This window comes from Rattus rattus, chromosome 7 (genome assembly GCF_011064425.1).
Source record: "Rattus rattus isolate New Zealand chromosome 7, Rrattus_CSIRO_v1, whole genome shotgun sequence".
Classification (NCBI taxonomy): domain Eukaryota; kingdom Metazoa; phylum Chordata; class Mammalia; order Rodentia; family Muridae; genus Rattus; species Rattus rattus.
Window position 1 is genome coordinate 37,613,928 of NC_046160.1, and position 13,231 is coordinate 37,627,158.

Consider the following 13,231-nt stretch of genomic DNA (forward strand, 5'->3'; position numbering starts at 1 on the left):
ACAGCAATTGTATGCTCAGTGTTTTGTTTGTTTTTTTTTTTTAATTTTATTCATTTACTCATTTCATGTGTGGGTGTATGCGTGGGGAGGTCAGAGAACAACTTGTGGGAGTCAGTTCTCTCTTTTGCTATATTGGTCCCGGGTTTTGACCTCAGGTCATCAAGCACCTTTACCCTCTCAGCCATCTTACCAGCCTGTGTGCTAGGATTTGTTTCTTATGAAACAGTCGAACTATTTTCTAGGATGGTGTGTTGGGAGGCTAGAACAGATAGAGGGAATCTATATAGAGACATAAAAGGGGGGTTATTAGAGCCGCTTACAGGCTGTGACTCAGCTAGTCCAACAATGACTGTCTACTGGTCCAAGAATCCAGCAGGTTTTCAGTTCATGAAGATGGGCATCTCGGGGTTGGGGATTTAGCTCAGTGGTAGAGCGCTTGCCTAGCAAGTGCAAGGCCCTGGGTTCGGTCCCCAGCTCCAAAAAAAAAAAAAAAAAAAAAAAAAAAAAGATGGGCATCTCGGCTGGTCATCATAGACACTGGAATCCTGAAGAAGTAGATGCCAATGTCAGTGAAGGGACAGACTTGCCGGCGAGAGCAAGGACAAGCAGGCAAAGAGCAAAGGCTTCCTCGGTCCATGTTCGTCATATAGGCTGCCACGAGAAGGTGTAGCCCAGATGGAAGGTGGATCTTCCCACCTCAAATGATCTAGATTACAGGTTGGTCTTCCCAACTCAAAAAACCTGGATTAAAAGTGGGTCTTCTCGCTTCAAAATTAAAAAAAAAAAATTCCTCACACATGTACCCAGCAGCTTGGGTTTCACTGAATTCCAGATGGAGTCAAGTTGACAACCAAAAGTAGCCTCCATACGTGGCTGGGAAATTTTACATTCCCACCCACAATTTATGCAAAATTCAGTCTCTGTGAACCTTTGCCAGTGTTTGGTGTGGTCACTGTTTTTATTTTAACCATTTTGACAGACAAGCAATGATATTTCACTATGGAGTTTCTTTGGTTTAAAAACAAAGAAAGAGGCTAGAGAAATAGCTCAGTGGTTAAGAGCATTTGATGCTCTTCCAGAGGACCTGAGTTCGGGTCCCAACACCACATCAGGCAGCTTCCAACCAAATGTAGCCACAGCTCCAGGGAACCAACCCTCTTTTTAGCTTCCATGGGCACTGCACTTGTACACACACACACACACACACACACACACACACACACACACGCACACGCACACGCACACGCGTACACACACACACACACACACACACACACACACCCTACATAATTAAATATTTGGGAAAATTTAAATGAAACATTCACTAATATAAAATGTACAGGGAAACAATTTTTATGCATTCATGCTAGAGGTGTACAGTGCATGTGTGTCTGGTGCCTGAGGAGGTCACCCCATGCCCCTCACCTGGAACTGGAATTACCATGGTTGTGAGCCACCATGCAGGTGCTGAGAACCAAACCTGGGTCCTCTAAGAGAATAACAAGTACTTCCCTTGAGCCATCATCCTCTTGCCCCAGAAAGCTTGTTGGTTTTTCTTTGGATTTTGTTGTTGTTTGTTTTTGTTTTTTGGTTGTTTGTTTGTTTAGTTGGTTGGGTTTTGGTTTTTCAAGACAGAGTTTCTCTGTGTAGCCCTGGCTGTCTTGGAACTTTCCCTGTAGACTAGGCTGGCCTTGAATTCAGAGACCTGCCTGCCTCCCCCACCCACCCAAGTGCTGGGATTAAAGGCGAGGGCCAGCACCACCATCACCACAGCCTGGCTGGAGAAGTTTGTCTTTAATCTGCATGCTCAGGTGCTAAGAACACCTCTCTTTAGTTTTCTTAGTTTATCTAGTTCTCTTTAGTTCCTTTCGTCTTCAGGTTCGATCTAACTTTCTGTCTTTAGGGCCCAGTCGTATGAGGTATGGGGGTAAAGTCCTGCCAATTCAAGACATCTCTCAGCTGACTCATGATAGAACTGGACAATCTCTGTCCATCTGCTTCCCCACTTTCTCCTCACTGTCTCCCTGGAGGCAGTTTTAGCTTTAAGACACGAGGGAGGCAGGCTGCCTTGAGCTGGTACCCTTAGGACACCCACATGGTCATGTGTATATCTATGGAGGACACCCCACTCCACCCCACCCCACCCCCGTATTAACTGAACACCGTTCTTCATGGCTCCCAAACACCAACAAAAACAACTCTCTCACCCACTGACCTACTTTGTTTCATATTGCTGCATTAAATGCAGCAACTTGGGGAGGAATGATTTTATTTCATTTGGCAGCTCACGGTCCATTAGGAAGGAAAAGAAGGCAGAAACTCAAACAGGGAAGGAACCTAGAGGCAGGAACTGAAGCAGAGGCCGTGAAGGAGCATTGTTTACGGTCTTACTCCTCACGATGCACTCAGCTTGCATTTCAAAATTTTTGGGGGGGCTGGAGAAATGGCTCAGCAGTTAAGAGCACTGACTGCTCTTCCAGAGGTCCTGAGTTCAATTCCCAGCAACCACATGGTGGCTCACAACCATCTGTAATGAGATCTGATGCCCTCTTCTGTGTGTCTGAAGACAGCTGCAGTGTACTCACATACATAAAAATAAATAAATCTTTAAAAAAATTTTTTATATTTTTTAATGCTTATTTATTGTATGAATACAATGTAGCTGTCTTCAGACACACCAGAAGAGGGCATCGGCTCCCATTACAGATGGTTGTGAGCCACCATGTGGTTGCTGGGAATTGAAATCAGGACCTCTGGAAAAGCAGTCAGTGCTTTTAACTGCTGAGCCATCTCTCCAGCCGCCCCCCCTGCAGCATCCCCCTTTAAAGATGTATTTATTTTTAGTGTATTGATGTTTTTGTTTGTGTGTCTGCTTAAGATGTGCATGCTATGTCCAACGTGGCCACAAGAGGACTCCAGATCCCCTGGAAGTGGATGACAGATGGTCGTGAGCCACCATGTGGATTATGGACATTGTGACCAGGTCCTCCAGAAGAGCAGTCAGTGTTCTTAAACACTGAGCCATCTCTCCATCTCCTCAGATAGCTTTTTTTTTATACAACCAGGGACCACTAACCACAGCAGGCTGGGCCCTCCCACATCAATCACTAATCAACAAAATGTCCCTTAGACCTGCCTACGGGTCATCTGATACAGGCAGTTTTCTCAACCGAAGTTCTCTCTTCTCAGAGAACTTCTAACTTACGTTAAGTTGACAAAACCACTATCCAGAGCACTCCCTGTCAAACAGCCAAGAGCATCCATCTTGTTTTACAGGGGTGTGTGCTGGAACCCCTGCAGGCTGTTATACCTCCTTACCATAGACCAAAACTCGATGGATGTGGGGGATCACAGAATGCGTGTCTGTGGTATGACTGACACATTCTGTCTGTCTAGTCTATCTGATCACCACTTCTAAGCTCTAGATCACAAGTTTCTTCCAGGCCACAAGGACTTTCTGTGATCACTGATTTGAATGTCCAGACTGAAACCTGTCTCAGTCAAACAAGGAAAAACCGTTGTCTGTTCCCTGTGCGTGGAGATGTAGTAAACTCTCTAAGTCCAGTCAGATCCAGCTACCTGGGGAACTAAGTAACTCTCCCAGGCTCGAGTTTGGATTTGGGGCTCAGGCAGAGGAATGCAAGGACAGGCCCACCCCATTGCCCCTTCTCAGGCACCCTCCCTGGCTGTCTCTGTTCTTCTAACTCAGGAGCATTGCCCCTCAACCCCTCACTACCCTAATCCTTCTTCCCAGGCGAACAACACCACGCCATCATAGATTTTCACACTAAGACACAATGGTTCCCAGCCCTGATGCAAGCCAAGATCAGTTGAGTAGAATGTTGAAGATTCATGTAGGCCTGGCAAGATGGCCTAGTGGGCGAAGGAGCTTGTTGCCAAACTTGATGACCTAAGTTTGATCCTGTGGACAAGTGTGGTAGAACTGACTCTAGCAAGTTGTCCTTTGACCATGCACACCATCCACGTATACAAATACATAAACAAAATGTTTTTTAAAAAAAGATATCTGTGTGCTCGCTGTCAAGGGGGGCAGCAGGGTTATTGACAGGCTTCTGGCCCTATAGAGTAGTTTCTGTGTCCTGATTCTTCCTTTAAGCACAGATCCTCTGCTTTTAGAAACTGAAATGCCTGAACTGCTGTCCCAGCCTCCTTGCACAGTGCCTAGATTCTGGCCCTAGTCTTGAACTGGGATTTTAGTGTGAAAAGGAGATAAGAATCCTCTCTGGGGTGGCAGACATCAGCAGAAAGATCTAACAACCTCTCTCTACCATCATAGCATGACCAGAAGCCACAGCTGGGCAGCAGGGTCCTGAGAGGACAAGCACCACTGTGCAGTTGACATGTGGTTCTGGCTGCATAGCGCCTGACCTAGTCTATGCCCCTCTGGAGATCCTGGGAGTCACCCCAAGCTCACAAATAAACTCCCTTACTACTTCCATTAGCCAAATTAGGATGCTGCTCCCTTGGGAAAAAAGAGCCTGTTGGCTGTGAAGTCAGAAGGAGGAGCAAGACCTTGTCCTTCAGGGGACCAGCCAGTCTGAAGAGCAGGCTCAGATAGGCAGGGTTCTGGGTCTTCTTCAAGCCATCTCCAGGTCTTTGAGGCTGGTCAGTCTCCAGCAGTAAGAAAGGGAACAATGTGCCTGAAGTTTGGTCTCCCGGAATGCAGTTTCTTGGGCCTGGCCCCTGGCCAACAGTACCACAGTACTGGGGTGTGGCACCTGGATTCCTGCACCTCTCCGGAGGCAGTGCCTTCAGGACCTGAAGCTTGGGAGCCCTGGTTTTAGCCTTTAATACAAGCCTGGAGCAGGTCCTTGAAAAGGCAGGGCTCTCCTCATGGAAAGAGACTGAAGTCTCCCAACATAAAACCTGGAATTTCCGACAGGAATCTCTCGCTGGGAAAAGGAAAGGGTTGGGACCCTGACATTAGCCAGAGCAGGAGTCGGTCTCCAGTGCTGACAGCCTGTGGGACAGACATGGGGAAGGGTTGTGTGTTGAGTAGAGAGAAGGATGGGTCAACCACAGGTTGAACCTTGACCAAGACCGCCTAATCTAAGCACAACTGTAGTCAGGAAACAGAGAGAGAAGGATGCTGGTGCTTAGCCTACTTTCTCCTTTCTATTCAGACCAGAACCCCAACCTATGGAAGGGTGCTACTTAGAGTGAGTCTTTCCTTCTTGAATTGGCGCGATCTAGAAATTCCCCTGCAGAACTGTCCATAGGTTTATCGACTAGGTGATTCTGAATTCCATCAAGTTGACAATCATTATTCACCATCAGTGAGTAGGTGTCGATTCACGTTAGTGCTGAGAGCCAGACGGACAGGGAGTCAAGAAGCGTTGTTTCTACAATGGTCTCGCTGCTAATCGCACTTGTAGGAAACAGACACTGGTGTCCTCACTGCTTAGCCCTGGGCTCCAGCATCATGTAAAATGGGTGTGGTGGTTCATGCCTGTGATGTTAGTGTTTGGAAGCAGTAGGATCAGAAGTTCATCTTGTTGTTGTTTATTTTTCGAGACAGGGTTTCTCTGTGTAGCCCTGGCTGTCCTGGAACTCACTCTGTAGACCAGGCTGGCCTCAAAGCCAGACCGTGCCTCTGCCTCCCAAGTGTTGGGATTAAAGGCATGCACCATCACCGCCCAGCTCAAGATTATCTTTATTTATTATTTTTTTATTTTTTATTTTTTACTGGTAGAGACTTTTATTTTGGTGGGAAAACGAACACTCTCTCTTTCTCTCTCCTCTCTCTCCCCCCTCAGGCAATTGTGCCCTCTACCATCATGGGGGCTGGTGGTGCCATGCCTGTGCCCACTCCAACCTCAATGGTGTATGGTATCATGGAGGTCATTGCCGCAGCCGATACCAGGATGGGGTCTACTGGGCCGAGTTCCATGGCGGGGCCATCTTTATCTTCAGAGCAGCCTGAGATGCATGAGACTTTGTCTCAAAAACAACAACAAAGCCCCAGTGTATCCCATAACAGCAGTTAATTTACGATGACCGACCATTCATCAATGTCTTCTTCATTCCTATGGCTATTGTAAAAAAAAGGTTAACACTTAGGGTGACTCACCTGGGAATTGATCATTTGGCATTCTAGATGCTAACGGCTGAGATCAACACGTTGAAGGGTCTGGTTCCGTGTGAAACCCGGAGGCTGAACTTTGCCCAAGCCTCTCTGTGTTTGTAAGTAGCCATCGTCCTGTGTCTTCCTCCTTCTATCCGTACTTGCCTCTGGGTCCAGATCTCCTTTCCTATGAAACAAACCGAGCAAACACCCTTGCAGGCTAGAGTGATGACACGGTGGGTAAGAGTCCTGCTGTGTGAGCTTGAGGACCGGGATCCTTTTCCCAGGGCCATGGTAAGAAGCCAGGAGTGGCTGGCTGCATCCCTGAAAACCCAGCACTGTGGTGGGTGGAGACGAGAGGATCACTGGGAGCACTGGTCACCTGCCTAACAGCAAGTTCAGTGAGAGACTACACACACACACACACACACACACACACACACACACACACACACACACACACACACACACACACCCCACACACACACACACACACACACACACACACAAACCCTAATTCTTAGAAGTCCTTGATTGTAATGGCTTTTAAACCAAATTAAAACTGAAAAAGAAGAAAGGCAAACTTCTCTTCTCAGAAGGACATGGGTGCTGTTGGAGCAGACACACCGTGCTCACTTCAGCCAAGTTCTTATTTCTAAATAAGGCCACACACTAGGGCCTACTTCCACATAGCTCTTCTATGGGGAATACAGGATGTTAAATGGCTTCCGGGTGTAAGCACAGAGTGAGGGCAGGGAGCCCGGGATTACGGCGACAAGCCTAGATTCTAAGTTTCAGCTCTGCACTGTTTGAACCAGTTACTAACAAGGGGACTTGGGACATGCACTCACTGGTTGTTGGCCACTGTCTTCTGAGTTGAAGGTTTGGGTAGGAGGAGCAGGTGGCAGGCATAAGATGGCATGGGTTTGCTATCCCTGATTTGTGTGATTTCTCAGTTCCTCTTCATTGGACCAGGGCTGTACAAGAAGTACTTAATAATGTCTGTCTGTCTGTCTGTCTATCATTTATCTATCTATCTATGATAATCTATCATTTAGCTTTATCTATGTCTGTCTATCTCAAGCTATCATCTATCTATCATCTATATGTTTGCATCTATCATCTATGTCTATCTGTTTGCCTATATCTATCTATGATCATCTATCATTTATCTTTTTTTAAATATTTATTCATTTATTATATATAAGTACACTGTAGCTGTCTTCACACACACCAGAAGAGGGCATCAGATCCCATTACAGATGGTTGTGACTCACCATGTGGTTGCTGGGAATTGAACTCAGGGCCTCTGGAAGATAAGTCAGTGCTCTTAACCACTGAGCCCCTATCATTTATCTTTATCTATGTCTGTCTGTCTATCTCAACTATCATCTGTCTGTCTGTCTGTCTTGAGACAGGGTCTGTTTAATCCAATCTGATCTTGAAATCCCACTGTACTCAAAGATGACCTTGATCTTCTGATCCTCCTGTCTCTACCTACTGAGTTTTAAGTTACAGCCGTGTTCACTTTGCCCAGTTGATGCAATGCTGAGGGTAGAGGTCAGAGCCTCTGGTATGCTTAGCACGCAGTCCGCTGAGCTACATCCTGACTCCTTTCAATTGACTCTTTTTCAATAATTGATTTTTTTTCTTTCTGAGTCGGGTTTTCTCTATATAATCTTGACTAGCCTGTAACTTATTATGTAGGCCAGGCTGGCCTGGGACTCACAGAGATCTGCCTGCCTCTGCTTCTCAAGTGCCGGGATTAAAAGCATATGCCACAATACATGACCCAAGAATTGAATTTAAAACATGTGGATGTTTGTATCTAGTATACAACTGAGCATCCTCTCCCTACCTCTTGAGTTTTCAAGGCCGTTTAAAAATTTGTTCTATTACTATAGTGTGTGTGTGTGTGTGTGTGTTTTCTTTGTACATGTACATGCATACATGTGCATGCATGTACTATGTATATTGAAGGTAAGAAGACAACTTTCAGGAGTAGATTCCTTCCTATACCGTGTGAGTTCTGAAGATGGAACTCAGGGTGTCGGGTTTGTGTAGTGAGTACCTTTATCTCTGGTATCTCACGGGCTTCTGCAGGGCCAGTTTTTTTCTTAAGCCAAAACACAGAAACATTGAACAGGAAAAGGGGACCTAGCCCCAGAGTTCTAGTGGGACAGCTATACGAAGCAGCAGTGTCATATTATCCAAGCTCAATTAGTGAATGGTCCCAGACCAGAGCTTCTCTATCTTACATAACAGATCCCACACAACAACTCACTAAGCCCCATTAAGTACCCAGTGACCTTTCTAGTCCGGTGCTCCAAATTCCTTCATAATCCTTCCCAAAACATGGAGCCAGCTCTTAAGAATACCCCACTCCAGGTACCAATTTTTGTCTTAGTTACTTTTCTGTTGGTGTGATAAAACACTGATAAAAAACATGTGAGGACAGAGTGTTTATTTTGGCTTACAGTTTATAGGCCATCTGGAAGGGAAGGCAGGCCACTAACCCAAGGCAGGAACCTGGAGTTTATTGGAGGAACGCTGCTTCCTGGCTTGCTCCCCCTGGGTTGCTCAGTTTGCTTTTTTGTACTCCCCAGGATCACATCAATTGTCAATAAAGAGAATGCTGGACAGTCTTGCCTATAGGCAGTCTGATAGAGGCATTTCTTTCAATTGAGGTTCACTCTTCTCAGATGGCTCTAGCTTGTGTCTAGTAGACAAAAAAAAAAAAAAAAAAAAAACCAAACAAACAAAAAAACTAACACAGCAGACATGGATTCTGTCACACATCTTGCGATAATAATAAATGTATAAAATGTATTTTTTAAAAAGCCATTGAGGGGTTGGGGGTTTAGCTCAGTGGTAGAGCGCTTGCCTAGGAAGTGCAAGGCCCTGGGTTCCGTCCCCAGCTCCGGAAAAAAAAAAAACCAAAAAAAAAAAAAAAAAAAAAAGCCATTGAGTAGTTGGGACTTAGTGAGCTGTTCTGTGGGAGCTTGGAAGAGCATATCGAGAGCAATGTAGACGATGGAGGCCTGGCTTGCAGAGTTTCAGAGGGAAGTTCCCTTAAAGGCTGTATTGGGGCAGTTTGTATGATATATTTGAATTAAGAATCTGTGGGTCTGGTCAATTGGAGTTGAAGAATCTTCTGTGCTTAATAAGAAACCAGTACCACTAAACTGAAACTTTTGCTTTACTGGGAAAATAGAGAACTGACCAAAAATAGCTGGAACTAAGAAATTAGTGGTGATTAAGAAGAGACCAGCATCACTGAGGTAAAGTGCAGGAGTGTTTCCTTAGAGTATGCACACTAAAGTGTTGTCCAGAAGGAGCCAAGCCTACAGCCCATGCTGGTAGCCAAACTCAGTAATGTGTTGGAGTCTCTCACATCTAACTGCTTTTGAAGACACAGTGGGGTCATGGAGAACAGCTGAAGCGCTCTGAGAGACCAGAAGAGATCATCAGTGAAAGTGCAGCTTCAGCTGTGGTGGGAACCCTAAGACTGAAGGGGTCCTGGAGGGAGGCTGGGGCTTGGCACATGTCAGGGCTGGAGTCCCTGAAGAGAGACCAGGAGGCTACGTTGAAGGTGCAGCCTGTGGAGCCCCAGTGTATTGGAGATGGCAGGAGGGTGGGGCCATTGCCAGTCAGTGATGGCAGTGGCTGAAGAGTGGAGCGGCCTGAGTCTGTGAGTTGAATTGAATTGTGTGTGTTAGAAATGGCGGAGCCTGCGAAGCAGAGCTGCACAGGACCTCTGGAGCCCAGAAGATCACTGAGTCCCAGGCACTGGGGACTGAGTTATTTGCATGGTCGGAGTTTGGCTTTGGTTTTTTTCAGATTGTGACTGTGCCCTGGTTCTTCCCTCATGAAGCAAGAAAATATTAACGTCTTTTTTTTTTTTTTATATTACAGGAGTCCACAGTTCAGAGCCTTTGGACTTTTAAAAAAGATGTTGGATTTTAAAGAGACTTTGAACTAAAAGTCTTGAAAATTTTAAAGGCGGTGGGACTTTTAAAGTTATTTATGTTGTGGTATTGATATTAATGTGAAATATGGAGGATAAACAGGAAAGAAAGAGTTCTGGCTTAATAATCAGGCATTGGTGTGTAAGCTGACAAGGACCAGTTGCTTTGACTGACATAAGCTAAAGTTATCTGGGAAGGGGACCTCAGGATTGCCTGTGGCAAGTGTGTAGGGCATTTTCTTGAGTGATGATTGGTTGGAAGGCCCCACAGTGCCATCTCTAGATAGATGGTCCTGGAGTGTAAAAGCCAAACTAAGCACCAAAGGGAGAAAGTCAGTAAGCAGCATTCCTCCCTGGTCTCCACGTCAGTTCCTCCACCAGGTTCCTGCCTTGAGTCCTGCCCTGACCACCCTTCAAGATGGACTATAATCTGTAGACTGAATGAACCCTTCCCTCCCTACATTGTTTTTGGTCCGTGACTTATCACAGCAATAGAAAAGTAAGGCATTGTCTTCTTAGATCGTGACACTGTTTCCCCATTTGGCTCTCCAGTTGAAGACCACTTCCTTTTCACCCCCGCAAAGGACTGTCCTATGCTGATGACATCTGGACCCATCTTCGCAGATACTTTCCTTTGACAAGTCTTCCTTTTAGAAAGGAAGTGCTCTGAAGAATCACGTCGCGATAATGACCCAAGCCGCTATGACCATTTTTCAAAAATGGAAACTAATTAAAAACCTGCCATGGATAAATGGGACCTAGATCCATCTTGGGGCTCTTAATTCGGTGTTGGGGAGGGTGGGCTTCAGAGCTGCAGTCATGCAGATGCCCCAGGAGACATATGACTCCTCAGTAGCCACGTGCATCCTCTGTGCTAGGACAGGACTGGCAGCTAGTCGCATGGATACTGCAGGAACCATGCTTCCTTCCCTAGTCTGTTTCCTCACTGCAAGACAGGGACACAAATATGAAACAGAAAACCGCTAATTGTCTTTTCTCCTCCTCTCTCTCTAAGATAAAGAAACCTTTATGTGCCTGTGTGTTTTGCCTGCATGTGCGTATGTGTACCGTGTGTACGCTTGGTGCCTGTGGAGCCCAGTAGGGCGCATCTGGTCCCCAGAGCTGGAGTGGCAAACAGTTGTGAGTTGCCATGTGGATGTGGGAACCAAACCCAGCTCCTCCTCTACAAGAGCAAAAGAAAAATGTCTCCTCACTGCTGAGCCATCTTTCCAGCTCTCTCTGCCTGCCACTCTCATCTGAGTCATCTGAATGTGGTCAGCATAGGAGGATCCCTATGCTGGCAAAAAGGAAGTGTTCCTTGCTGTGAGCAGCCTGGAGTGCCAAATGGGGAACCCGGGCCATGACCGCTCGTGGGAAGAAGACAGTGCCTTACTTTGCTATTGCCATGTTAATACACTGACCAGATGAACAAGTGTACATTTAGAGTTAAAATAAATGTCTAAGGACAGGCGGAGATGGCAGCAGAGATGGCTGGAGGGGTGGCCGGAGAGGTGGCTGGGATGATCAGTACTCAAAGGCAGCCGTCCACCTTCTTTCATTTAAGGTGGTGGTTCTCAAACTGTGGGTCACGGCCCCCAATCAGATATCCTGCACATCAGATGTTTACATCACAAGATCACAGTTATGAAGCAGCAACGAAGTAATTCTATGGCTGGGAGGGTCAGCACAACGTGAGGAGCTGTGTTAAAGGGTCACAGCGTTGAGAACCACCACTCTAAGGTGAAGTTGCTGTTTCTACATAACTCTATTTACACCTTGCGGATGCACAGTAAAAACATGGACTCAGAGTCACAGGTCCAAGGGTGTAGTAAGAAGGGTCAGAGTGAGCAAGGCCCTTGGTGAGCATCATGCTTGGCTCTCAGGAGCTGAGTGACAGCAGCCTGGGGGACAGGACGTTTGCTAGAGGAAGGAAGGACCTGCCACAGCACCCAAGGGGAACAGCATGTTGTTGCCATCACGTGCACTTTGCATGTATGTTTCCTCTTACTTCGCAAGACCCTTGATCTGTGCCACAGAAAAGGAAATTGAAATTCAAGGAAATTGAATTTGAGGTATCAGGAAGTGAACGCATGGCTTCATGTGCCCTAGGCAAGTACACTACCCCCGAGCTATACCCTCGTTTTTTATATTTTTCTTGAGACAAGAGCTCACTGCATTGCCTAGGCAGGCCTTGAACTTGCAATCCTCCTGCACCAGTTTCCCGTGTAGCTGAGATGGCAAACAGACACTAGACTAGGGAAATGCTGGAATCTTAAGTGCTTTGCTCCAGAGCAAGGGGAGGGATGTGGTAGGCAGGGATTCCAGGGCTCTCTTGTTAACCTTAGGTCTTATCTTCTCTGGGCACTCTTACTCCACAGAGATGAAGGTAGATGGGCCCTGGAGTTTGTACAGTGTCTTGTCAGTGCCAACAGATTTTCCAGGCTTCATCTTTTTCCTTTTATCTTGAGACAGAGTCTCACTCTGTAGCCCAAGCTAGGCTGCCGTGAACTTCCTCACGTAGCATAGGCTGCCCTTGAACTTGTGACACTGCTCCTGCTTCAGGTTTCCAAGTGTTGAGACTGCAGGTGCAAGTCACTGTGCCTGGCAGCAGCACTTTCCACTGCTGGCTGTTAAAATGACCAGGGTCTTAGTTATGTTTCTCATTACTGTGCTAAATACTGACCAAGACAACAGAGGGTTGGCGTCTATGCCCGTAGAGTGAAGGGATGGCTACAGGCCGCTGAGTCAGCTGCTGAGAGATCACATCTCAATTTGTAAGTAGGAGGCAGAGAAGAAACACTGGGAATGGCAGGAGTCTTCTGAAACTCAGAACCCACACCATAACACACCTCCTCCAACAAAGGCCACACCTCCTAATCCTTCCCAAGCAATTCCACCAACTGGAGCCCCAGTATTCAAACAAATGAGACTACGGGAACCAGTCTCATTCAAACCACCACACTAGACTTGGCTGCAGATGTGGAGAATCCTATCTTCAAAAATAGGTGAATCCAGGAGTCCCTTTCTCTTCAGGACTTGTTCATTGAGACATCTGCGCCTAGGCTTCCTGACTACTGAATAGTTTGACTATCACTCTGGCTTGCCTAACAACAAATCCCCAACAAACTCCATTTCTCAAGAGGGATCCAGAGAAATTAATAAAAACGGAGTCCAAGGCT